Source organism: Eschscholzia californica, unplaced genomic scaffold, assembly GCF_041429995.1.
Source record: "Eschscholzia californica isolate CP2 unplaced genomic scaffold, dmEscCali1.0.p SCAF_3, whole genome shotgun sequence".
Taxonomy (NCBI): domain Eukaryota; kingdom Viridiplantae; phylum Streptophyta; class Magnoliopsida; order Ranunculales; family Papaveraceae; genus Eschscholzia; species Eschscholzia californica.
Window position 1 is genome coordinate 27,349,053 of NW_028238420.1, and position 26,759 is coordinate 27,375,811.

At 39.5% G+C, this 26,759-nt stretch overlaps 1 pseudogene across 1 annotated transcript; it reads right to left on the reverse strand.

The window, feature by feature from the left end:
- Positions 1-15,468: 15,468 nt before the first annotated feature.
- Positions 15,469-25,019, reverse strand: LOC147549298 (uncharacterized; annotated as a pseudogene). Its single transcript, XR_015238208.1, has 2 exons — positions 24,567-25,019; positions 15,469-23,392 (listed from the first exon to the last, which is right to left on the reverse strand). The product of XR_015238208.1 is annotated as an uncharacterized LOC147549298 (transcript).
- Positions 25,020-26,759: the final 1,740 nt, after the last annotated feature.

A 26,759-nucleotide genomic window follows, 5' to 3' on the forward strand; every position in this document is an offset into this window, starting at 1 on the left:
CTCTCTAAATAATTTTGGAAGATAGAATTGAGAGAAAGAGAGAAAGGCACGTTAGGGATGTACCTTCCTGATTGGGTGAGGATCACCAGTACATGGCGTCCAGCTGTTTGTCTTTATCCAATTAAGATGCTAGGGTGTTACGCGGATTACCGAGAGAAGCAGAGACAGCCGTCTGATCTTCACGGGAATTGCACTGTTTGTTGGATATGCAACGGACTACTGAAGCTTGGATGCGCCGAGTACCGGATCTTGTTTCAAAGAAAACCCTAAGCGCCGTACTGCCAGTCCCGAAATCATCCCTCGCGCACACTCTACCGTCCATCTATCGCCATGTGGCATTCGAGAGATCCCTGTTGACCTTTGGTCAACTGATTTTGTCACAAATTTTGACTTGGTCTTTCTGTCTTATCCGGACTCCGATTCGACCTCCGTTTTCGCCCACGGACTCGTCATGGACCCCTCTTCTCATTCGAGCATCAACATTATCCAAACTTACCCTGCTACCCTTGTCACCAAATGACCAAAATGCCCCTAACATCAATTTCTCCCGATTTCGCATGTTTTTCACACTAAACTCCGAAAAAGACACCTGAGAAAGAAAATCAAGCAGTTCATCAGAGTAACGGCTCGGTATGGACTAACTAGCTCCAATTAAGAGACTGAAATGAGGCATTTTCATGACTCATCAAACATCCCCAAACTTAGATTTTGCTAGTCCTCGAGCAAAACAGAAAAATAAAACTAAACCACTTTCACCACTTTCGTAGGGAATCACGATTGCACTTAGCACGTGCAACAAGCCGTTAAACCTCTAGGTTGCCCTAGAGGACGAGTTTTGTCTCGTGAGGGTTTGCAGTGAATATACCCACAAAATTCAGAAATTTCAAAATCCAATAGGGTCTAAATATGATATGGACTAAAAATGTTTATCCGGTAGATTTTTGAAAGTTAATAAAAATAAAATCCAAGTCGACCAGACCATTCAAATGCTAAAAATCCCTTCACTATTAATCAAGACCTAAAGTGCACGTGACAAGCCAATATGAGTATCATTTCGGTTCTGAAAAGACAAGACCTCGATTACCGTCTCGATACATTTCGCCTCGACTGTTGCCTCACGGTCATACACTCAAAAATTAAAGTCACTCAGAAATGGTTCACTCAATGTGCGAGTATGAGTATGAAGGAAAACTCAACACATTACAAAAGACGGACTAAATTTTTGGTAAAAGAATTAGTCACTCATGGGCCTAAAAAGTTTCCTAAATAGGTCTACACCCGCAAGTGCACGGGTGTCAAGTTGTAATAATTTTCGGTAAGACCGGTTCGTTCCTCAGAGACTAAGCCGAATTTCAATTCTAATCTTAAAACTATTAGGTTTTCAAGAAATGGTTTGATTGATAATATTTTTTCTTTAATAAGATAAATAACAATTAAAATTTAAATAATTCTAAAGTGATATTCAGATAAAGGGAACCTAGGGTTTTCGAATCCGTTTTCCTAACAATTCTAAGGACAAATTAATTTGGTCTAATTCGATTGTTCTTTGTATAACTCAGGTTTTCAGTCCATGGATGGTCTAAAAACCCGGAAGATATTATCGTTAAAATAATAAAAACTGTAATAAATTAATCATTAGAATAATTATTGAAACTTCATCTAAAACCCTAGATAGAAAAATTAGTTACTCATGGACATTATATAAAAGAAATCGGAAAATAAAATAAAGAGAAAGAAGAGAAAACAAACTTTTTCTTTGCTGGAAATAATTTCCTGCTGATTTTCCACTGTTCTGCCAAACGCGCCCTCTGGGAAAACGATTTTCTCGTCTTCCCGGAAGTATTTTCCTCGTGAGAAAATTCTTTTCTCACCTTCTCCAATTCTCTTTCTCTCTCTACACTTTCTGTTTCCCCTTTTTTTTCTTAATCTCTTTATCTCTTAACTCTCTGTTAATCTTCCCTTTCTCACTAAGAAGAAGAATAAAGGAAAGAAAATAAATAAAACAAGATGAAGATAATAATTTCTTTTATAAAACCGAGCTTCTGTAATCTCTCTTTCTCTTTTCCTCACTACAAATCTCTCTCTCTCACTGTTAATCTTTTCTTTCTCTCACTAAAAGGATAAATTACAGTATGAGAAGAAGAAGGATAGAAGATGATGATGATGATGATGAGCTCGGTCTCTCTCTCTCTAAAATTCTTTCTCTGTTATGTTTTAGCCGTGGAGAGATACCTCTTGCAAAAACCGAGCTATCTTTTATACCCGAGAGGAAGAACTACCAAGAAACAGTCGAATGTTACCATCTCTGTCTTTCTTTGATTTCTGTTTGAAGGAAAGTTTAAAAACTTCCCTTTCCTTTCTCTTATTCTCTTTCCTTCTTTGTCTCTTCTCGATTTCCTTCCATTTCTGTTCAACTCGTTCCTTCTCTCTCTCTCTCTTTATTTCTGTTTTTGAATTTAGAAGATAAGAGAGGAAGAGGGAGATTCGGTTTACACTGTTGAAGATAATACGACTGATTCAGTGCTTCACAGTGTAGGTGACTTAAGTTGCAGCGCGTACTCGGATGAAGCCACGTAACAGAAACCGATTCCAGCCGCTAGATGCGTTCGGATTGATGGTAGTATATTGCGTCAGGTTACATGATATCAAAGACCCTCAAAATTCCGAAATGCACCGGCCTTGTGACAGAAGCTAACCCACACTCATGCTGCTCTGTACACGTGTCCATCTTAGGCTTTGAGTATACCAAATTTGACCCGAACTTTGACTTGCTCTAATTTATTCATCCGGACTCCGATTTGACTTCTGTTTTTGCCTACGGGTTCATCTTGGACTCCACTTTCCATCCGAGCACTAATACTGATCATGAAATCAGAATCACAAAATGACCAAAATACCCCTGACATCAATTTCTCCCGATTTCATCTGTTTTTCACCCTGAACTCCGTAAAAGACACCTGAGAAAGAAAATCAAGCAAATCATCAGAGTAACAGCTCGAACTGGACTAACTAACCGGAGTTAAGAGATTCAAATGAGACATTTTCACGTCTCATCAAACATCCCCAAACTTAGATTTTGCTAGTCCTCGAGCAAAACAGAAAAATACAACCAAGCCCAGTTCACCACTTTCGTAGGGAATCACGATTGCACTTAGCACGTGCAACAAGCCGTTAAACCTCTAGGTTACCCTAAAGGACGAGTTTTGTCTCGTGAGGGTTTGCAGTGAATATACCCACAAAATTCAAAAATTTCAAAAATGCAGAAGGGTCTAAATATGGTATGGACTAAAAATGTTTATCCGTTAAGTTTTCGAAAGTTAATAGAAATGAAATCAAAGTTGGCCAAACCATACAAATGCTAAAAATCCCTTCACTAGTAATCAAGACTCGAAGTGCACGTGACCAGCCAATATGAGTATCATTTCGGTTCCAAACAGACAAGACCTCGATTACCTTCTCAATACATTTCGCCTCGACTGCTGCCTCACGGTCATACACTCAAAAATTAAAGTCACTCAGAAATGTTTCACTCAATGTGCGAGTATGAGCATGAAGAAAAACTCAACACATTACAAAAGACGGACTAAATTTTTGGTAAACGACTGATCTCAAAGAAGGAAACAACCACTAATACGGAATGGGGAAGTTAACCAACTCTTCTCACCTGATCAACTATCTAACAATGCTTCCTAGAGGTCAATAGACTATAATGATGATGATGTGACTAGAACTCCTGAGAACTCGACGTCTTCAAATCTTCAAGAATTACTTCAAGGGATAAACACTTAAACAAAACCACCTAAACACATTTTTTTTTTCTTCTTTTTCTCTTCTTTTTTTTTTTTTTTTTTTTTTTTTTTTTTTTTTTTTTTTTTTGATAATACAACTCAAAATACACATCTTACTTCCTCAACAATTTCCTTGGGTATAACACTTTGCTTCACGTTTTATTCTCAGGGTTCTAACAAATGGATTGGATCTATTTTCCTCTAGTTGACATTGCTTTCAAGTTTCTCAGACTACAAGAGAAGGGTTTACTTCCTGATGACATCCCTAGTGGTTGTAAAGTTTGAACTGAAGAGATCAACTGAGCTCTAATGAATATTGCGAGGTTGAGTAGCTCTTCATTCTACTCAGAATTAGCTCAGAAGAGATCACTCAAAGTAACCAGAAAGGCTCAGAATCTCACACAGGTTAAGTCTCCACTAATGATTAATCAGGTTCTCTTAGAAAAATCCACTCTTCACCTATCTAACACTCACATGGCTAGTGCACAGACAACTTCAAGACTCGAAATTCATGGAAAAACCTTTAGCAAACGGATAGTCTGACGAACTAGACTCTATAACTATTAACAAGCAAAAACAACTAGACTCACATTTTCAATCCAAAAATTAAAAATTTTTGAACCCTTTTGAATTTTTGAAATAAGGACTAAAAATTCAATCCCCTATCCCCAAACTTAAACCGAACATTGTCCTCAATGTTCTGAAGACTATGCAGAAATAATAGGATGTAAGGAAAGATGTTACCAGATTCGGAAGTCCTATGCATGGGTTGCCTCCCAGAAAGCGCTAAGTTTAACGTCTTCAGCCAGACGATACAGATGTTTCAACAAACCTTAAGTAACAGCTCCATAAACCAATAGGCGAAACATCTGAGGATCTACCCAAGACACGAAGTGATTAGTGAATGGTAGTCTCACACATGTGTAAATATGTTGCAATGCATGTGAGACTATCGCGATCAGATAAGAATCCCCAAACTTAGACGACAATAAAGTCGTTAAGTTTGGCAATGGACTAGCAGAACTATAGTCCTGATAGAAAGGATCTCTGTAGGGAGGAGAAACCAAGTGAGAGATTGCACAAACTTCCCAACATGCTCCCGATGGACACAATGCAAGAGGATCTTGAGGACTATCAAAGACGTCTATACTTAGACTAGCGGTTTCCAAAACATGTATGTTGGGTACTTCCAAAGGAATAACCCGACTTCCCGATTCAAGCTCCCTAGAAATCGGTTTAGATAAACCTTCTATACTCTCTCTTATCCCGATGTAAGCAGGGTCCTTAAAGGCATCTAGATCTTCACCTAAGTTAAGTGAGCTAATGGTCTCATTCAACAAGTCAAGTAGCCATGACTCATCATCTTTGGTTGTGGAATGGCTCTCAAGTTTATCCACATGAAAATGGGATGAAGGTGTTGACGTCGGAGATAACACAACCTCGACTTTTTGCTCCTCCAAAAGGGGCACAAAAGTCTCATCAGAATTAACAATGGGTTCACACGGGAGTTGTGTCTCTACGATTGATGACGTAATTGGTTCAGACACCAACCATGAGCTAGATTCCAACATGTTATCCATCTCATTAATAATACCCTCCTCATCTAAGTTCAAAAGGGCTAATAGAGTTTCTAAGGGATCTCTCGGCTGAGTCGTTGGTAATGCATCTTGAACTAATATATCTATTAGGTTCATCTCACTAAAATCATTAACATCATCAGGGAAAAGTCCAGCCTTAAAGATGTTCATCTCTACAGTCATGTTTCCAAAAGATAATTTTATAAGTCCACTCCTACAGGATATGACAGCATCAGATGTAGCTAAGAATGGTCGTCCTAAAATGACGGGAATTTGGTTTTGGGTATCACTAACTGGTTCAGTATCTAAGATGATGAAATCTACCGGAAAGATGAATTCACCAACTTTTATCAAAACATCTTCCACTATCCCACGTGGACGCCTAACAGACCGATCTGCCAACTGGAGAACTATAGAAGTGGGTTTTATTTCTCCTAACCCTAACTGTAAGTAAACCGAGTAAGGAAGTAGGTTAACACTGGCACCTAGATCTAACAATGCTCGTTCGATCTCATGTTCCCCTATGGTGCATGGTAAGGTAGGGCTTCCTGGGTCTTTATACTTAGCTGGAAGGGTTTGCTGGAGAATAGAGCTGACTTGATTAGTCAAGAAGACTTTCTTATGCACATTCATCTTACGCTTCCTAGTACATAGGTCTTTAAGGAACTTAGCGTAAGCTGGGATTTGTTTAATAGCATCTAGTAATGGAATGTTAATGCTAACCTGTTTGAACATTTCCATTATCTCCTCAAACTGAGTCTTCTTCTTTAGTTCTACCAAACGCTGAGGATATGGGGCTCTAGGAACATATGGCTCAGGTACAATGGGTGGGTTTTCAGACTCAGAAGCCTTCTCAGGCTCTTTACAAGGGATACTAGTTGGTAAGGTGGGTTGTTCAGAGTTTGGTTCACTGTCTTCGGGAACTCCCACCTTATTATCAATTACCCTACCACTTCTAAGGGTGGTTACTGCATTGGCTTGGTCCATCGACTGTTTACCTCTCGGGTTTGGTTCTGGTTGACTAGGAAACCTACCCTGTTCTCTCTGCCTAAGGGCTTCTCTAAGTTGACCTACCTCGGTTCTTAAACTAGTTACAGCCTGGTTGGTCTCTTGTACAGTCTGGTTAGTCTGTTGTAAAGCCTGGTTGGTCTGTTGTATAGACTGGTTGGTCTGTTGTAAAGACTCTTTATGGGCTTTAGCTAGTTGCTTCATGATTTCCTCTAAAGACTCACTGTTTTGAGAAGGATATTGGGTACTAGATTGACCCTGATTTTGAGCAAAAGGATTCCTAGGAGCATTAAACCCAGGAGGGTTCATGGAGCTACTAACTTGACCCTGATTTTGACCCTTGGACCAAGCAAAATTGGGGTGATTTCTCCAACCCGGATTATAAGTGTTCGAATAAGGATCATATTTCTGACGGTTATCTTGCCTAGAGTTTAGATAAAGAGCATTAGCTTGCTCTTTTTCGTCAGAAACAAGGAATAGGGTACACTTATTCCCTGTATGAGATGGGTCTCCACAGACGGAGCACGGATAAGAGATGGATTCATTTCCAACACTCATGACCTGAGTGGGATCCTCCCTAACTGCTTTAGGCTGACCAAGCTCTAGGGCTTCTATCCTTCTCGTTATGGCGGCGAGTTTAAGTTCGGACTCATCAACTCTATAGATGCCGCCTTTATTTGGAGTAGGATTTGCCCTAGTAGGAGGTCCTCTAGAAGTTTCCCATTGGTGGGATTTCTCAGCTAGATCTTCTAGAAACGCCATGCAGTCATCGACGGATTTATAAGTAAATCCGCCACCACAGAATGACTCTACCATGGATGTAGTGGGATAGTTTAGTCCGTCATAGAGAAATTGGACTAGTCTACTCTTTTCATAACCATGGTGTGGACACTGTAGTTCCAGTTCTTTAAATCTCTCCAGATATTTGTAGAGAGACTCTCCTTCTTGTTGCATAAAATTATTAAGACTTTGCCTTAAAGCGGTGGTTTTGTGCTTGGGAAAGAATTTCAGAAGGAATAAACTGGTTAATTCTTCCCATGTGGTAATGGAATGAGGTTGTAAGGCATACAACCAAGATTTTGCTTTCTCTCTCAAAGAGAAAGGGAACAACCTAAGCTTCACTATTTCATCAGACATATTGGGGAATCTTATAGTCCCACAGATTTCTTCAAAATCCCTAACATGGTGGTAGGGATTCTCGTTCTCAACTCCACGAAAGAGTGGGAGCATTTGGATAATGCTCGGCTTTAACTCAAAGTGAGCCGTGGAGTGGGGTAACTGTATGCATGATGGTTGACATGTTCTAGTAGGGTTCATGTAATCCCTGAGTGTCATAGGTGGATTTCCTTCCCTGGCTTGGTTCGGATTTTCACCCATAGTGTCACTCAAAGAGAGATTGGCTAGAAGATTACTTAGATGAGTTTCTCTACTAATGAAACGACCTCTCTTATCACGATATCTATCGGGCATAAACTAGAGCCCAATGACCAAGGATATTCTCAATTTTTTTTTTTTTTTTTTTTTTTTTTAAAACGAAAACCGAGGAATCACTACGAAGACCTTAAAGGAAAGCAAACACAATCAGTCTGACTCCACCAAGCAACCTAAACAGAATCTAGACGAAAGACAAGTTGGTCAGATTCACCCTAAAATTCTAGACAGCTCCTACTTCATTACAAAGCTTGAACTATAATTGTTATGAGGGTTACTCCGTCAAAGTAATATGGTCAAACAATTCTTGGTGACGACCAACGATGAACGTTGTGATAGCCGTCCAACCTTCGGTAGCGTTGCCTCTTCTCGAGGTGACCTTTTAAAGAATTGATTAACACTTTCCTTTGAGGAATGCCCAAATAAAAATTAAGTCCCTGAATTGTTTCAAAGATCCTATGAGCTCGAAACCTTAAGGGCTGATGTCTAATTCAGATTTTAGATTTTAGGTGAAGTTTGGGATCGTGAATGTTGTTACCTATTTGGGCAAGAGAACGGTGATGAAATCCGTCTCCTATCTTACAATTGGGTTATTGCCCTTACTATAATGCTTACACTAAGCAATTCGATCAAGCAATTAGGCACACAAAACACACAATTACCCACTGACAGGGGCTTCGTGGGTGATTAGAGAAATTACCTCCCGTTCCAGACGGGCGATGACCCTTGCAGACGACCCGGGCCACTCTCCCCTTGAGTGTTCCAACCCGAGGCTTCGATTTTGGTTTTCGGTTACAAATTATAAAGCCCTCAAATTTAGGGTCAAAACTTTAATACCAAAAATAAAAACTAGAAAGTCTAAAAGTCTCTCTCTCACCAAAAATAAAAAATTACTAAAAATAAAATGTAAATTTTCCTTCTTGAGCTCCTCTCCTTGTTGCGCCTTTTCCTTCGCTCCTTAGCGTTTCTACACACCAAAAATGGAAAAGCAAGTCAAAGTGTCCAAAAATAAAAACTTACCAAAAATAGAAATAAAATTAGATTCAATTCAAACTAAGTCCCCGGCAGCGGCGCCAAAAACTTGATCGGCCTAAAAAGTTTCCTAAATAGGTCTACACCCGCAAGTGCACGGGTGTCAAGTTGTAATAATTTTCGGTAAGACCGGTTCGTTCCTCAGAGACTAAGCCGAATTTCAATTCTAATCTTAAAACTATTAGGTTTTCAAGAAATGGTTTGATTGATAATATTTTTTCTTTAATAAGATAAATAACAATTAAAATTTAAATAATTCTAAAGTGATATTCAGATAAAGGGAACCTAGGGTTTTCGAATCCGTTTTCCTAACAATTCTAAGGACAAATTAATTTGGTCTAATTCGATTGTTCTTTGTATAACTCAGGTTTTCAGTCCATGGATGGTCTAAAAACCCGGAAGATATTATCGTTAAAATAATAAAAACTGTAATAAATTAATCATTAGAATAATTATTGAAACTTCATCTAAAACCCTAGATAGAAAAATTAGTTACTCATGGACATTATATAAAAGAAATCGGAAAATAAAATAAAGAGAGAGAAGAGAAAACAAACTTTTTCTTTGCTGGAAATAATTTCCTGCTGATTTTCCACTGTTCTGCCAAACGCGCCCTCTGGGAAAACGATTTTCTCGTCTTCCCGGAAGTATTTTCCTCGTGAGAAAATTCTTTTCTCACCTGTTTTCTCACCTTCTCCAATTCTCTTTCTCTCTCTACACTTTCTGTTTCCCCTTTTTTTTCTTAATCTCTTTCTCTCTTAAGTCTCTGTTAATCTTCCCTTTCTCACTAAGAAGAAGAATAAAAGAAAGAAAATAAATAAAACAAGATGAAGATAATAATTTCTTTTATAAAACCGAGCTTCTGTAATCTCTCTTTCTCTTTTCCTCACTACAAATCTCTCTCTCTCACTGTTAATCTTTTCTTTCTCTCACTAAAAGGATAAATTACAGTATGAGAAGAAGAAGGATAGAAGATGATGATGATGATGATGAGCTCGGTCTCTCTCTCTCTAAAATTCTTTCTCTGTTATGTTTTAGCCGTGGAGAGATACCTCTTGCAAAAACCGAGCTATCTTTTATACCCGAGAGGAAGAACTACCAAGAAACAGTCGAATGTTACCATCTCTGTCTTTCTTTGATTTCTGTTTGAAGGAAAGTTTAAAAACTTCCCTTTCCTTTCTCTTATTCTCTTTCCTTCTTTGTCTCTTCTCGATTTCCTTCCATTTCTGTTCAACTCGTTCCTTCTCTCTCTCTCTCTTTATTTCTGTTTTTGAATTTAGAAGATAAGAGAGGAAGAGGGAGATTCGGTTTACACTGTTGAAGATAATACGACTGATTCAGTGCTTCACAGTGTAGGTGACTTAAGTTGCAGCGCGTACTCGGATGAAGCCACGTAACAGAAACCGATTCCAGCCGCTAGATGCGTTCGGATTGATGGTAGTATATTGCGTCAGGTTACATGATATCAAAGACCCTCAAAATTCCGAAATGCACCGGCCTTGTGACAGAAGCTAACCCACACTCATGCTGCTCTGTACACGTGTCCATCTTAGGCTTTGAGTATACCAAATTTGACCCGAACTTTGACTTGCTCTAATTTATTCATCCGGACTCCGATTTGACTTCTGTTTTCGCCTACGGGTTCATCTTGGACTCCACTTTCCATCCGAGCACTAATACTGATCATGAAATCAGAATCACAAAATGACCAAAATACCCCTGACATCAATTTCTCCCGATTTCATCTGTTTTTCACCCTGAACTCCGTAAAAGACACCTGAGAAAGAAAATCAAGCAAATCATCAGAGTAACAGCTCGAACTGGACTAACTAACCGGAGTTAAGAGATTCAAATGAGACATTTTCACGTCTCATCATGGGGTGTGTGTGTTAGTCTAAGTTAGCTATTGACATTTTGATTATTGGGCTAAACTCGCCGTCAATATCCGAAGTTACCTACCTATTCCTTGGGACGATTTCCCGATTTACAAATTATACTATAACTTGACCCCGTATACTTGCGGGAATAGACCTATTTTAGGCAAGGTCTGCTGAAGACGTTGAATTGGAAGGTTGCACTCGCTAAATCACTTTCAGAAGCAGAGAAGGAAGATCTCATGGAGAGACTTCATGGTCAGATTCTTCTCTGATTGAGCAATGAGGTCTTGCGGGAAGTAGCTACGGAAACTACAACCGAGATGGGCTATGGAGTAAGTTGGAGACAAGGTATATGACGAAATCTCTAACTAATCGTTTGTATTTAAAGAAGAATGCTAGAAGGGGAATCGTTGAAAGACCATATGGATGAACTCAACCGAGTATTCTTAGATTTGGCAAATATAGATGTCAAGTTCGAAGATGAAGATAAGGCAGTACTATTGCTTGCATCCCTGCCACCATCATATGAGAGCTTTGTTGATTCTTTTATGTTTGGAAAAACAACTACAATTTTTGAGGATGTTAAAGCAGCATTGAACTTAAAGGAGTTGAGACGAAGGTCAATGAAAGAAAGCAGCTTAGGAGATGGTTTGATTGTAAGGGGAAGGTCGCAGCATGTGGTCGATAGGAAGGGCCGTTCACGGTCATTGAAACCTAAGAAATACATATGCTTTAACTGTAAGAAGGAGGGGCACTTCAAAAGAAATTGTCCTGACCTTAGGAAGAAGCCAGCAGAGGCAGCAATCATCGAAGAAGATGATGGTAGTGTCTTGGAAATCATTGAAGAATGTGATGAAGCTATGGTTCTGGCGATCAATGCCTGCTTCGCTGAAGATAGGTGGATTTTGGACACTGGTTGTACCTTCCATGTATGTCCTCATAAGGAATGGTTTTCCACTTACACAGTCATTAATGGCGGTAAGGTGTTAATGGAAAACGACGCTCCTTGTAAGGTGGTTGGAATGGTACTATTCAGATCAAGATGCACGATGGTGTTGTGAGGACTATAACAGACATCAGACATGTTCCATATTTGAAGAGGAATCTAATCTCTTTGGGAACTCTGGATGATAATGGTTGCAAATATGTTGGTGAAGGTAGTGTTCTTTGGGTTTCTAAGGGGAGTCTTACAGTTATAAAGGGGTTGAAAAAGAATGGTCTATATGTGCTGCAGGGTAACACTGTAACCGGATCTGTAGCAGTATCATCATCAGACAAGGAAGTTGAGACTACCAAGCTATGGCATATGTGGTTAGGGCATATGAGTGAAAGGGTGATGGATATACTGCCCAAGCAGGGTTTACTCTGTGGGAAGAAGGTTGGAAAACTGGAATTCTGTGAACATTCTGTCTTCGGGAAGCAATGTCGGGTAAAGTTCAGTACATCGGTTCATACTACCAAAAGAACTCTGGATTACATCCATTCAGATCTTTAGGGTCTCTCTCGGGTTAGCTCACATAGTGGGGGTAGATACATGTTAACCTTGGTAAATGATTTTTCCAGGAAAGTATGGGTCTACATACTGAAACGCAAAGATGAGGCATTCGTGAAGTTCAAGCAGTGGAAGACCTTGATCGAGAAGCAGACTGGAAAATCGATCAAACCCTTGAGGACTGACAATGACATGGAATTTTGCGGAAACGAGTTTAATAGGTTCTGTGTAGACGAAGGGATAGTGAGACACCATACGTTCAGAAAGACCCCATAGCAGAATGGGGTGGCGGAACGTATGAACAGAACTCTATTGGAATGAGCTCGTTGTATGCTTTTGAATGCAGAGCTGTCGGAGGTGTTCTGGGCTGAAACAGTAAATACGGCAGCGTATCTGGTAAATATGTCACCCTGTACGTCTATTGAGTGTAAAACTCCTAATAAGGTGTGGTCTGGTTATCCTGTTAAGTATGAGAACGTAAGGATCTTTGGTTGTCCGGCTTATGCACATGTTAAAGAAGGTAAACTTGATCCGAGGGCTAAGAAATGTGTATTTCTTGGGTATGAGCCTGGAATTAAGGGTTATCGGTTGTGGAACTCGGATGGAAAATCAAAGAAGTTTCTCATAAGTAGAGATGTTACTTTTGATGAGTTAGCCATGGTAACTCAGAAGGTAACATCTGTAGATACTCGGGAGGGTGTTGGTAAACAAGTAGAGCAGGAAGATCATAGGGAGCAGGTAGAGTTTGAGATAGACACTCCGGAAGAGGTTCGGCGTCAGGTAGATGAGCAAGCTGAGGACGATGAACCAGAGTTGGTTCATTACAGTGTTGCGAGGAATAGGGAAAGGAGAGACATCCGGGCACCAGAAAGGTATGGGATGGCAGATATGGTTGCCTTTGCACTTAGTGTGGGAGAAAGCATAGATGGAGGTGAGCCATGCACCTATGAAGAAGCTATGAGGAGCGATGATTCACGGCAGTGGTCTCTTGCCATGAATGAAGAGATTGAGTCTCTTCGGAAGAACCAGGTCTGGAAATTAGCCTAGCTGCCTAAGGGTCAGAAGATTGTTGGTAGCAAATAGGTTTTCAAGAAGAAGGAAGGAATCCCAGGGGTGGAAGATGCACGATACAAAGCACGGTTGTTAAATATAGCTCTATTAGAGTGATACTTGCTATGGTTGCTTTGTATGATATGGAATTGGAGCAGCTTGATGTTAAGACTGCGTTCTTACATGGAGAGCTGGAGGAACAAATCTATATGCGTCAGCCAGAGGGGTTTGAGACTCTCGGGAAAGAAGACCAGGACTGTTTGCTAAAGAAGTCTTTGTATGGACTGAAACAGTCTCCTAGGCAGTGGTATAAGCGTTTTGACACATTTAGGTTAAAAACAGCTATGATAGAAGCAGGTATGATAGTTGTGTGTACCGCAGGAAACTATCGGATGGTTCTTATGTGTATCTACTCTTGTATGTGGATGACATGCTGATAGCTTGCAAGGATATGTCGGAAATCCACATGTTAAAGGATTAGTTAAAGGGTGAGTTTGAAATGAAAGACTTGGGGTGCCTCAAGGAAGATATTGGGTATGGAGATACGGAGAGACAGATCTGCTGGGAAACTGTTCTTGTCTCAGAAAACGTACATCGAGAAGGTGTTGGAACGTTTTGGTATGACTGAGGCAAAACCTGTCGGTACTCCATTGGCAGCACACTTCAAGCTTTCGGGGGAACTGTCACCAACAACTGATGACGAGACGAAGTACATGTCTCGGGTGCCTTATGCAAATGCACTAGGTAGCATCATGTATGCTATGGTGTGCACTGATGCACCCGAAAAGGTTGCAAACCCAAACGGAGGTATCAAGTAGTAATCCGGCAAAGCCGGGATCGATCCAAGGATAGGAATGTAGCTTGGATATCGAATGGTCTTATTCGTCAGTTTAGATATCAAAGGCTTACTTAGACAAAAGCGAAAATAAACGAAGATAATGTGAGGTTTATAATCGAAGAAGCAATAAGAAAATAAAGTAAGTAAAACAAACTAAAATATCAATGTAAGAGGGCGAGAGAGATTTGAGAGAAGAGTTCAGAGGAACAAGAGTCGGGAACAAGTGAGAGAAGTGTCGAGGTCCGGGAATCCGATGTGGTGAACTTACAACTATGTACGGTCTAATCGAATGGATTGATACAAACCTAGTCTCGATTCCTAAGGTGGATGTTCATAAGCACTACGTATGTCCGGAGATAATACTTAGTCAAATAAACTTCCTAAACGAATAAAACCGAATCATCGATCACATTGCCTAATTGATTAACTATGCGAAGTACTTGATAAGACACATGAAAAAACGATTGAAACAAGTAATCGAAATAAGAGAACATCAATTTATTATCAAACACATTAAATTATCACAAACACAATCAAATATTCATCAAGATTTCATCCCTAGACCTCAACAAATTGATTAGCTACTCATGTTCAACCAAATATCGAGATTCAAAGTTAGAGAAGAAACCACACACATGATTTTATAATTTGAAACACTAAGAAAATCTCATTAAATTGATATGAGTAACTTAACACAAACTAATATGCTTTTGGAGTGATTGAACAAGATGGAAAACAAGTAAAAATGGAAGAACACAAGAGAAAGTGGTAGAAAATGAGGTTTTCCCAAGTAAAAATTTGATTTCCACGGATTGTCAAACGCTGCCTTGAGGAGAAACCATTTCCAGCTTAAACCATGAAACAAACGCACCCTAGATTCACCTTCCAATTCAGCCAAAACCAGCCTTGAATTCTCCAAAACCGCCCGTTTGAATCCCACTAAAACTACCTATTCAAAAATCCCACCATAACCAAACTACCACCTATATTAAATACTCACCAATACCACCTCCAAAACTTGATTTCCCACCAAAAATCGGCTACTGGTTTCCTCCTCACCAATACCGCCTCCTTCCTCTCTCCCGTATTCAGCCTCTTCCCCAAAAAGATAATAGCCACTTTAGCCCTCCTTTCTTTTGTTCTTTTTCCTAAAACCCTAGTCAAGCTTGACTTGGTCATACTCTTTGACTTAGGCTAAACACTTGATGGGGGTGTCCATAAAATCTCTAATAGCTCATCTTCTTTACACTCTAGGGCTTGGGTTTGGACTGTTGCTTCTCATTAAGAAATCAAATTGGGTGCCCTCATCATTTTCCACATCTTCTAGCTTTTAGCAAAGACCGAAATACCTATCGACTTCTTATATCACCATTTCTTCATTCGAACTCCGATTTGATTCTCGTCTTCACCGTTGGGTTCATCATTAACTCTACTTTCCATTGGTCCACTGACTTTTACACAAATTTACTAAATCACCCCTGGTCCAAATGACCAATTTGTCCTTCAAGCGCCTTTCTTCCATTTTTATCCGTTTTTCTTGTTCAACTCCATGGATAGTACCTAATCAAAAGAAGTTTATAACTAATCAAGATAAAAGTATAAAATGGACTAACTTATTTAAATTAAGTGACATAAATGTGGTGAATTCACACCACATCAACATCCCCAAACTTAAAATTTGCTAGTCCTCGAGCAAATGGACAAAACGAAACAATAAAGTAAAATTCTAACTCACTTTCGGAGGAATCCCGGTTGCATTTAGCGTATGCAACAAGCCGTTAAACCCCTAGGTTACCCCTAGTGGACGAGTGTCGTCTCGTGAGGGTTTCCAGTGAATACACCCACAAAGTTCTAGATTTCTAAAAGACATAAGAGTCCAACTATCGATGCAAATAAGGTGATGATCAACAAGTGAGAGACTTAAGTATGTCAAACATATGAATCAAACTAATAAACACAAAAGCATGCTAAAAGTCTCCTCACTAATAGTTTCATACTCAAGTGCAAGTGTCCCATCATCATGAGCATCATCCAAGTCTAAAGAAACAAAACCTTGTTTCCTATCATAGCACATTTCGCCTCGACTTTGGCCTCACGGTCATACGCTCTTAAACATGAAATCACTCAAAACGAATTATAGTGGTTTACTCTCATATGTGAGCATGGAATAAAGTAAACTCAACATATACAAAAATTAAATGAGGATATCAAGTTCTAAAACGAAATGATCTCTTAGGAATGGAAATAACCTCTAACGGAATGGGGAAGCTCACTCACCCTTCTCACCCACTCTACCCTCTAATAATGTCTCCTAAAGGTAAACGGATACAAGTGATGGAATGGAAGATGATGAAATCCCGAGAATGCCGACGCCTTTAATGATAAAAGAACATTCAAACAACCTTTAACTTGACTTTTTGCTTTGAATACTTTATTTATTCCAAATACTTACATAAACACTCAAAAGTTCACATGAACTTTTACACGAACTTTTACACAAAAACAACTTTCTTGTTATTTTTCTCTTCTTTTCTTTTTTCTTTTTCTTCTTTTTTTCTTTTTTTTTTCTTTCGCTTTTCTCTTTTTTTTTTTTTTTTTTTTTTACACACATAACCAAACACCAAACACAAAAGTACAAACTAGTATTCTCAACAAATCACCTTTACTTTCACATTTTGCTTTCACATTCTTTCTTCTTTACTTTTCATGCCTTCATTCTCGGGAGTAGTATGATGAATGGATGGAGTATCCATTTCCCTAAAGTTAACACTATTATCGGGTTTCATGGACTACAAGAGTAAGGTTTATTCGCTATCCTGATGTCACTCCTAGTGGCTAAGGAAGTTGAGCTCATGAGATCGTCTAAGCTCTTTTGAAAGTTGCGAAGTTGAGTAGCTCTTCATTCTACTCGGAGTTAGCGCGGAAGAGTACACTCAAAAGCAATAGAAAGGCTCAGATATCTCACATGGGTTGAAGTCTCCACTAATGACTATTTTAGGTCACTTAGAAGTGTTCCTTCTTCCTTAAGATGCTACTCACATGATAAGACACCAACACCAAAGGACTTAACATTCATGAAAAGACTAAGAGCATGCATAAGATTTATCAAGAAAGAACCACATGTATCAACATACTTAAAAATACCACTAGAGTCATACCAAATCTACCCAAAAATTTTCAAATTTGGTCAATTTGTTGAACCCTCGTGTCTTTTGAAATCTCAGGTCATGATGTCATGCGACCAAAAGGTCGTATCCCCATCCCCAAACTTAAAACTAACATTGTCCTCAATGTTCTAAGCATATGTTCACTAAAATATAAGAGGTACAATAAGTTAAAGAGAAGAGTGGAAGGATATTACCATAGCCGAAGGAGATAAAAGATACTACTACCAAGACTTGTGTATTCGAGTTCCAAGTTGATGATGAGCCCAACGCCATCCCCAAACTTGGAACGAACCACGTCCCAAAAGTATACAAATTGAGAACCGCTCCTAACACATCAATAATAGAATAAGAATGAAACATAAGCATGACCATATAAAAATGACCACTCACGCGGGATCACTCGATTGCATCAAGCTATGCAACTAGCCTTTGAGTCTCTCGTGAGCACGAGAGCACGAGTTTTGTCTCGTGGAGGGTTTCCAGAGATGATACCCACAAACATCGACTCCGAGAGGTCTGACTATGAGAGGGGGGTCAACCTTGATGTACAAGATTGACCAACATGAGAGGGAGATTGATCCTGGTACACCGGATCAACCAATGGGGTAGTCTCAACCTCCGGGTCTTCAAGGTCCAAAAATGGCTTCAACCGTTGGCCATTCACTTTAAAAGAATTGCCATCTTTGGGATCCTCGATCTCAACGGTACCGTAAGGGAACACGGTCTTCACAATATATGGGCCAGTCCAACGAGACTTGAGTTTACCGGGAAATAAATGGAGCCTAGAGTTATAGAGAAGAACTTTGTCTAAAGGTTCAAACGTCTTCCTAAGAATTCGTTTATCATGAAAGGCCTTCAGTCTACTCTTATAAATCTTGGCACTCGTGTAAGCCTCATTCCAAATCTCTTCAAGCTCATTAAGATCAAGCTTCCTCCTTGCACCCGCTTTGTCTAAGTCAAAGTTGAGCCGTTTTATGGCCCAATATGCCTTATGTTCCAACTCTACTGGTAGATGACATGCCTTGCCATACACAAGGCGGAAAGGGGACATTCCTAAAGGGGTCTTGAAAGCTGTTCTATATGCCCACAAAGCATCAACTAGTCTTAAGGACCAATCTTTGCGATTCGGGTTTACCGTCTTATGCAAAATACGCTTTATCTCCCTATTAGACACTTCCACTTGCCCGCTTGTCTGAGGGTGATAGGGGGTAACCACTTTATGCGTTATTCCATATGTTCGCATCAAGCTTTCAAATGGTTTATTGCAAAAGTGACTACCTCCATCACTAATAATAGCCCTAGGGGTGCCAAATCGAGCAAAAATGTGTTCTTTCAAGAACTTTATGACCACCCTATGGCTATTATCCTTGCATGGGGCTGCTTCTATCCATTTAGATACATAATCAACTGCAACTAAGATATACACATAACCAAAAGAAGAAGGGAAAGGGCCCATAAAGTCAATACCCCAAACATCAAATAACTCAACAATCAATATAGGGTTAAGGGGCATCATGTCTCTACGGGTCATGCATCCTACTCTTTGGCATCTATCACATGCTTTGCAAAATTGATATGCATCCTTAAAAATTGAAGGCCAATAGAAACCACATTGCAAGATCTTAAAGGCAGTCTTCTTACCAGAGAAGTGACCTCCACATGCTTCAGAATGACAAAAATTAAGTATACCTTTTTGTTCCCATTCTGGGACACATCGTCTGATAATCTGATCAGGGCAATACTTAAACAACAATGGGTCATCCCAAATGAAGTTTCGCACCTCGACAAAGAATTTCTTCTTGTCCTGAGCACTCCACTGAGAAGGCACATGTCCTACAGCAAAGTAGTTAGCAATATCTGCATACCAAGGACACTGTGAAGCTAAAGAGACCTCAAACAACTGCTCATCGGGAAATGTCTCGGTCACTGGTATAGCCTCTATAGTGCTATGGGTAACAAGCCTAGACAAATGATCAGCTACCACATTTTCAGACCCCTTCTTATCTTTTATCTCTAAATCGAACTCTTGCAAAAGAAGAATCCATCTAATCAATCGTGGCTTAGCATCTTTCTTGGATAGAAGATATTTCAGGGCTGCATGGTCTGTGTATACAACAACCTTAGATCCTACTAAGTATGACCTAAACTTGTCTAATGCGAAAACAACTGATAACAACTCTTTCTCCGTGGTGGAGTAGTTGAGTTGTGGCTCATTAAGAGTTTTACTCGCATAATAAATGACAAATGGTAGCTTGTCTTTTCTTTGGCCTAACACCGCAGCAAGGGCATAGTCGCTGGCATCACACATCACCTCGAATGGTATAGACCAATCGGGTGGCTGAATAATCGGTGCCGTGGTCAACAAGGTCTTAAGAGTATCAAAGGCCTTCATACATTCATCACCAAATACAAAATCTTTCTCTTTAGACAAAAGAGCACATAAAGGCCTAGATATCTTGCTAAAGTCCTTGATGAATCGTCTATAGAATCCTGCATGTCCTAGAAAAGACCTAATGTCTTTCACACTCTTAGGTATAGGCAAGTGCGAAATCAATTCTATTTTGGCACGGTCAACTTCTAGTCCACTAGATGACACCACATGACCTAACACAATTCCCTTTGAGACCATAAAATGACATTTCTCCCAATTCAATACAAGATTCATTTCAATGCAACGATTCAACACACATTTCAAATTATGCAAACACACATCGAAAGAATCACCAAACAGAGAAAAGTCATCCATAAATACCTCTAGGTACTGGCCCACCATATCAGAAAAGATACTCAACATGAGTCTTTGGAACGTCGCAGGGGCATTACATAACCCAAATGGCATACGACGATATGCAAACGTTCCAAAGGGACATGTAAAAGTAGTCTTTTCTTGATCTCGCTCATCAATCTCAATCTGGTTGTACCCCGAATATCCATCTAGAAAGCAGTAATAAGGATGACCGGCAAGTTTCTCGAGGATCTGGTCGATGAACGGTAAGGGGAAATGGTCCTTCCTCGTCATCGAATTCAACTTCCGATAGTCGATACACACTCTCCATCCCGTGACTTTCCTAGTCGGGATTAGTTCATTGGCCTCGTTTTCGACTACGGTAATTCCAGACTTTTTAGGCACAACTTGAGTCGGACTCACCCATTTGCTATCAGAGATGGGATAGATGATCCCGACCTCTAATAGCTTGAGGACTTCTGCCTTCACAACCTCTTTCATGTGGGGGTTCAACCTTCGTTGACCCTCACGTGAAGGTTTGGCATCATCCTCAAGATGGATTCTATGGGTACACACAGTGGGGCTAATCCCTTTTAGGTCGGCAATGGTCCAACCGAGGGCCCCTTTGTGGTCTCTTAAGACCTCCAATAGACTACATTCTTGTGAATTGGTTAGTTTGATGAGATAATAACCGGAAATGATGGCTCTTGGCCCAAATATGAATATTTCAATTCACTCGGTAAGGGCTTCAAATCAAGTTTCAGAAACTCTATTGAAGACGGTTTTGGTTTAGGCTCATTGATTGGAAGTGACTCAAATCTAACCTTCCACATCTCCGTGTCCAATAAAGGTGCCGAATCCATGAGAGAGTTCATTTCCGATATAGTTATCTCATCATCAAACGTAAAGCAATTCATAAGACTAGTCTCTAATGGATCTTGGGTACCTACAGCAAGGCCTCCCTGAACAAAAGACTCAATCATGTGCAACTCCTGAACATCAGACTCATCATAATCAACATCAAACTCATCATAATCAGAAATAGGATGCTTGCAAGAATTGAAAATGTTAACCATAAGAGTATATTACCAAATGAGAGTTTCATAGCACCACTCCTACAATCAATTAAAGCCCGTGATGTTGCAAGGAAAGGTCTACCTAAAATGACTGGAATTTGAGATTCACCATTCATCACTGGTTTTGTGTCTAAGATAAAGAAGTCTACTGGAAAATAGAACTTATCTACTTGGACCAAAACATCCTCAACCACCCCTCTCGGTTTCTTAATCGAGCGATCGGCAAGTTGTAAAACTACTTTGGTGGGTTTTATTTCACCTAAGCCCAATTGCTCATAGACCGAAAAAGGTAGAAGATTAACACTCGCACCTAAATCAAGGAGTGCCTGCTTAATGTGAGTCGCCCCTATAGTGCTAAAATGGTGGGGGATCCAGGGTCCTTGTATTTAGGTGGGAGGTTCTCCTTAATGATGGCACTCACATTCTTAGCCAAGAAAGCTCTAGACTTCACATGATGTTTCCTCTTCATAGTGCAAAGATCCTTCAAGAATTTCGCATAAGTAGGAATTTGCTTAATTGCATCTAAGAGAGGGATGTTGATCTTAACTTGCTTAAAGATCTCAAGGATATCACTATTATCTTTCATTGGTTGAGTAGAGACCAATCTCTCAGGGAAAGGCACACTAGGCTTAGGAATGTGGTTAGCCCTTGAGGTTTTGTCGGATGCCTTGTTATGGCCACTACTACCCTCAGATTGGTTAGGCTCCTCAGGTTCAATAACCCTCATAGGATCATCTAGTCCAATCGTTTTGCCATTTCTGAGAGTAGTAACTGCCTTAACATGTGCAACCCTAGGGTCAGATGTATTACTCTCACCGTTTCCCCTAGAGTTTTCTTGAGTTTGAGAAGGTAGTTTGCCTTTCTCATCCACACTCAACCTTGCCTCAATTCTAACCATACTCTCTCGAAGGCCTTGCAACATTTGCTCATGATTCTGAAGCATTACATGGATTGGATCCTCAAGGTTCCTCCGTGGAGGTGACACATAAACATTGCTTGATGAGGGACCTTGATGATTATGTACATCATTTGCAGTAGGACCATTCTTCCAACTCAAGTTGGGATGGTTCTTCCAACCCGGGTTATAAGTGTCAGAATAAGGCGAGCTAAATGGCCTTTTGTAGTTGTTCATGGCATTTGCTTGTTCATGGACCAACAAAGGACAATCTCTAGTGGAGTGGTCCATGCTATCACAAACATCACAAACAACTATACGAGCTTTCGGTGCTCTAACAACATTAACCTTTTGCACCTTTAAGGCCTCCACCTGTTTAGTCAAATTGGCTAACTTTGCATGCACATCATCACTTTCATTTAAAAGGTACATCCCTCCCCTTGAGCTCGTTTGAGCCTTGGATTTACTTCGATCATTTGTATCTGATATGTCCCAACTTTGGGCATTTTCCGCCAAGTGGTCGAAATAATCCCAAGCATCCTCGGGATCTTTACTCATAAATTCCTCATTACACATCATTTCTACAAGTTGTCTTTGGGTGGAGGATAGACCATCATAAAAGAAATTGATAACCCTCCACACCTCATAACCGTGATGTGGGCAAGAATTTATGAGCTCTTTGAATCTTTCCCAACACTCATAAAACGACTCATGCTCCTTTTGTGAAAAGTTCATGATGCTCCGTCTCAATGTGTTTGTTTTATGAGTGGGAAAAAATCTCTTAAGAAAGTGTGTGGTCATCTCTTTCCAACTCCCTATTGATCTAGGGCGTAGAGAATGAAGCCATTGCTTAGCTCTTTCCTTTAATGAAAAAGGAAATAGTTTAAGCTTAACGATGTCCTCGGGCACTCCATCGAGTCGGAGTGTCGAGCAGACCTCGTCATATTCCTTCAGATGAAGGTAAGGGCTTTCAGACTCTAAGCCATGGAACTTAGGGAGTAAGTTAATGACACCATGCTTAATCTCAAATTTGCCAACATGCATAGGAAGGACAATGCAAGATGGTTGACTAGTTCGGTCGGGTTGCAAGTAATCTCTCAAGCTCCGCATAGGAGGGTTCATCTCATGACCCTCACTACCATGTGTGCTCTCTTGGTCCTCCATAGTGTCCGACCGATGATTGTTGTGGTCAGACTCAGACGTGCTACCAAGCTCTATGTTCCTCTCTAAATGATTATGACTATTCCTAATCCAACTATTCATGCACAAAAAGAGAGAACAAAATGCACGCACCAACACACACAAGAGTCAGACAATATAAAAGATAGAACTTCGTTACCCCCCTTTGTTGTTTGATTTTGAAGTCGGGTTTCCACTTTTCTCCGAAATCCCCAAACTTCTTCCTTTCGACCTCTTTTTGTTATTTTTTTGTTTTTCTGAAAAACACAAAGCAAACAAAACTAATTAGAATCTAGGATAAAAGAAAATAATACTTATATCTAAGCTACACGTTGCTATCCCCGGCAGCGGCGCCAAAAACTTGATGCACCCGAAAAGGTTGCAAACCCAAGAGGAGGTATCAAGTAGTAATCCGGCAAAGCTGGGATCGATCCAAGGATAGGAATGTAGCTTGGATATCGAATGGTCTTATTTGTCAGTTTAGATATCAAAGGCTTACTTAGACAAAAGCGGAAATAAACGAAGATAATGTGAGGTTTATAATCGAAGAAGCAATAAGAAAATAAAGTAAGTAAAACAAACTAAAATATCAATGTAAGAGGGCGAGAGAGATTTGAGAGAAGAGTTCAGAGGAACAAGAGTCGGGAACAACAAGTGAGAGAAGTGTCGAGGTCCGGGAATCCGATGTGGTGAACTTACAACTATGTACGGTCTAATCGAATGGATTGATACAAACCTAGTCTCGATTCCTAAGGTGGATGTTCATAAACACTATGTATGTCCGGAGATAATACTTAGTCAAATAAACTTCCTAAACGAATAAAACCGAATCATCGATCACATTGCCTAATTGATTAACTATGCGAAGTACTTGATAAGACACATGAAAAAACGATTGAAACAAGTAATCGAAATAAGAGAACATCAATTTATTATCAAACACATTAAATTATCACAAACACTATCACATATTCATCAAGATTTCATCCCTAGACCTCAACAAATTGATTAGCTACTCATGTTCAACCAAATATCGAGATTCAAAGTTAGAGAAGAAACCACACACATGATTTTATAATTTGAAACACTAAGAAAATCTCATTAAATTGATATGAGTAACTTAACACAAACTAATATGCTTTTGGAGTGATTGAACAAGATGGAAAACAAGTAAAAATGGAAGAACACAAGAGAAAGTGGTAGAAAATGAGGTTTTCCCAAGTAAAAATTTGATTTCCACGGATTGTCAAACGCTGCCTTGAGGAGAAACCATTTCCAGCTTAAACCATGAAACAAACGCACCCTAGATTCACCTTCCAATTCAGCCAAAACCAGCCTTGAATTCTCCAAAACCGCCCATTTGAATCCCACTAAAACTACCTATTCAAAAATCCCACCATAACCAAACTACCACCTATATTAAATACTCACCAATACCACCTCCAAAACTTGATTTCCCAACAAAAATCGGCTACTGGTTTCCTCCTCACCAATACCGCCTCCTTCCTCTCTCCCGTATTCAGCCTCTTCCCCAAAAAGATAATAGCCACTTTAGCCCTCCTTTCTTTTGTTCTTTTTCCTAAAACCCTAGTCAAGCTTGACTTGGTCATACTCTTTGACTTAGGCTAAACACTTGATGGGGGTGTCCATAAAATCTCTAATAGCTCATCTTCTTTACACTCTAGGGCTTGGGTTTGGACTGTTGCTTCTCATTAAGAAATCAAATTGGGTGCCCTCATCATTTTCCACATCTTCTAGCTTTTAGCATAGACTGAAATACCTATCGACTTCTTATGATCACCATTTCTTCATTCGAACTCCGATTTGATTCTCGTCTTCACCGTTGGGTTCATCATTAACTCTACTTTCCATTGGTCCACTGACTTTTACACAAATTTATTAAATCACCCCTGATCCAAATGACCAATTTGTCCTTCAAGCGCCTTTCTTCCATTTTTATCCGTTTTTCTTGTTCAACTCCATGGTTAGTACCTAATCAAAAGAAGTTTATAACTAATCAAGATAAAAGTATAAAATGGACTAACTTATTTAAATTAAGTGACATAAATGTGGTGAATTCACACCACATCATGCACAAGGCCTGATATTTCACATGTTGTTAGTGTAGTAAGCATTTACATGGGAAGACCTGGGAGAGGTCATTGGCACGCTGTGAAATGGATACTGCGGTATCTGGGAGGAACTACGAAGCTTGGTTTGGTTTACGACAGAAGAGTTGACACTTCTGGTTCGGTAGTTGGATTTGTAGATTCAGATTTTTCAGGGGATCTTAATAGGAAGAGGTCGCTGACGGGCTATACGTTCACACTCTGCGGGAGTGTCATTAGTTGGAGAGCAGTGCTGCAGTCGGTGGTAGCGCTGTCTACAACGGAAGCTGAGTACATGGCAGCAACAGAGGCGGTGAAGGAGGCAATATGGCTGAGTGGTTTAGTTCGGGATTTGGGCCTGAAGCAGGAGGTGACAGATGTCTACTGATAGGCCCAAAATGGGTCTATTCCCCAAGTGTAGGGATCAAGTTATAGTAAAGTTTGTAAATCGGGAAATTGTTTGAAGGGACAAGTAATTTTATCTAAATCTTAAATGAACACCACCTTTAATAATTTTGACTTAGTTTTGAAAATAATAAAACAATGACAAACTAAATAGGAAGGGGGTAAGATGAGAAAGAAAAATTTAGGATTTAGAATCCACCATATTAGTTCACTTTTTAACACATATAATTAATCAACTAAGCCTCTTTCTTTATTACTCAAAATTTAATATAATGAACTATATAAATTTCGGGAGGTATTCTTGATAAAAGCATTTCATATTCATGTATTTAAAGACATTAAAGCACAATCAAAAGGTTTAATGAATCAAATCACATATCTTAAAAAGATCCATAATAGGTTTCATCATAAACCCTAAATATAAGATTAGCTATTCATTGGACCTAGAGAAATATTCATTAAACTACAATTAAATGGAATTACAAATGGAAAATGAAAAGAAATCACCAAAGGAGATCTAAATCCATAGCTCCATGTGCCTCCATGTTGATGTTCAATATTAGCTCCAAATGTGTTCAATAATATTACACCAAAGATTCCAAATAGTAGCTTTTTTAGAAGATGATAGAAGAGAAATTTAGAAGAGAAATAGATTTAGAGAAGAAGTTAAAGAGAAATTAGAAGTTTAGATGAAAAAATTAGATGTAGAAAGAAATTTCTAGGGACTTAAAAGGAGAAAAGAGGGAGTCACGTGCTAATGTTCGTTGTGGTTGAAATTAGTTGGTAGTGTGTGACGGGCTAATGGAAGCTGATGGGCCTAGGAAGTTTCCTAAATAGGTCACCACCCGCAAGTATACGGGCGTCAAGTTGTAATAAATTCCGGTAAGACCGGTTCGTTCCTCAGAGACTAAGTGAAACCTATTCTAAGACTTGGAAGTAAGACGGTTTTGAAAATGGTTTTGGTTTTGGTGATAAAATAATAATGAACAAAATAATAAAACAAATTATGATACAATGAACTCAAATGGGGGAGAGGACCTAGGATTTTAGAAATTTACCACATAAAATCACCTTTAGAAACAAATACTTAAAATGGTTAATTCTCTTCTTT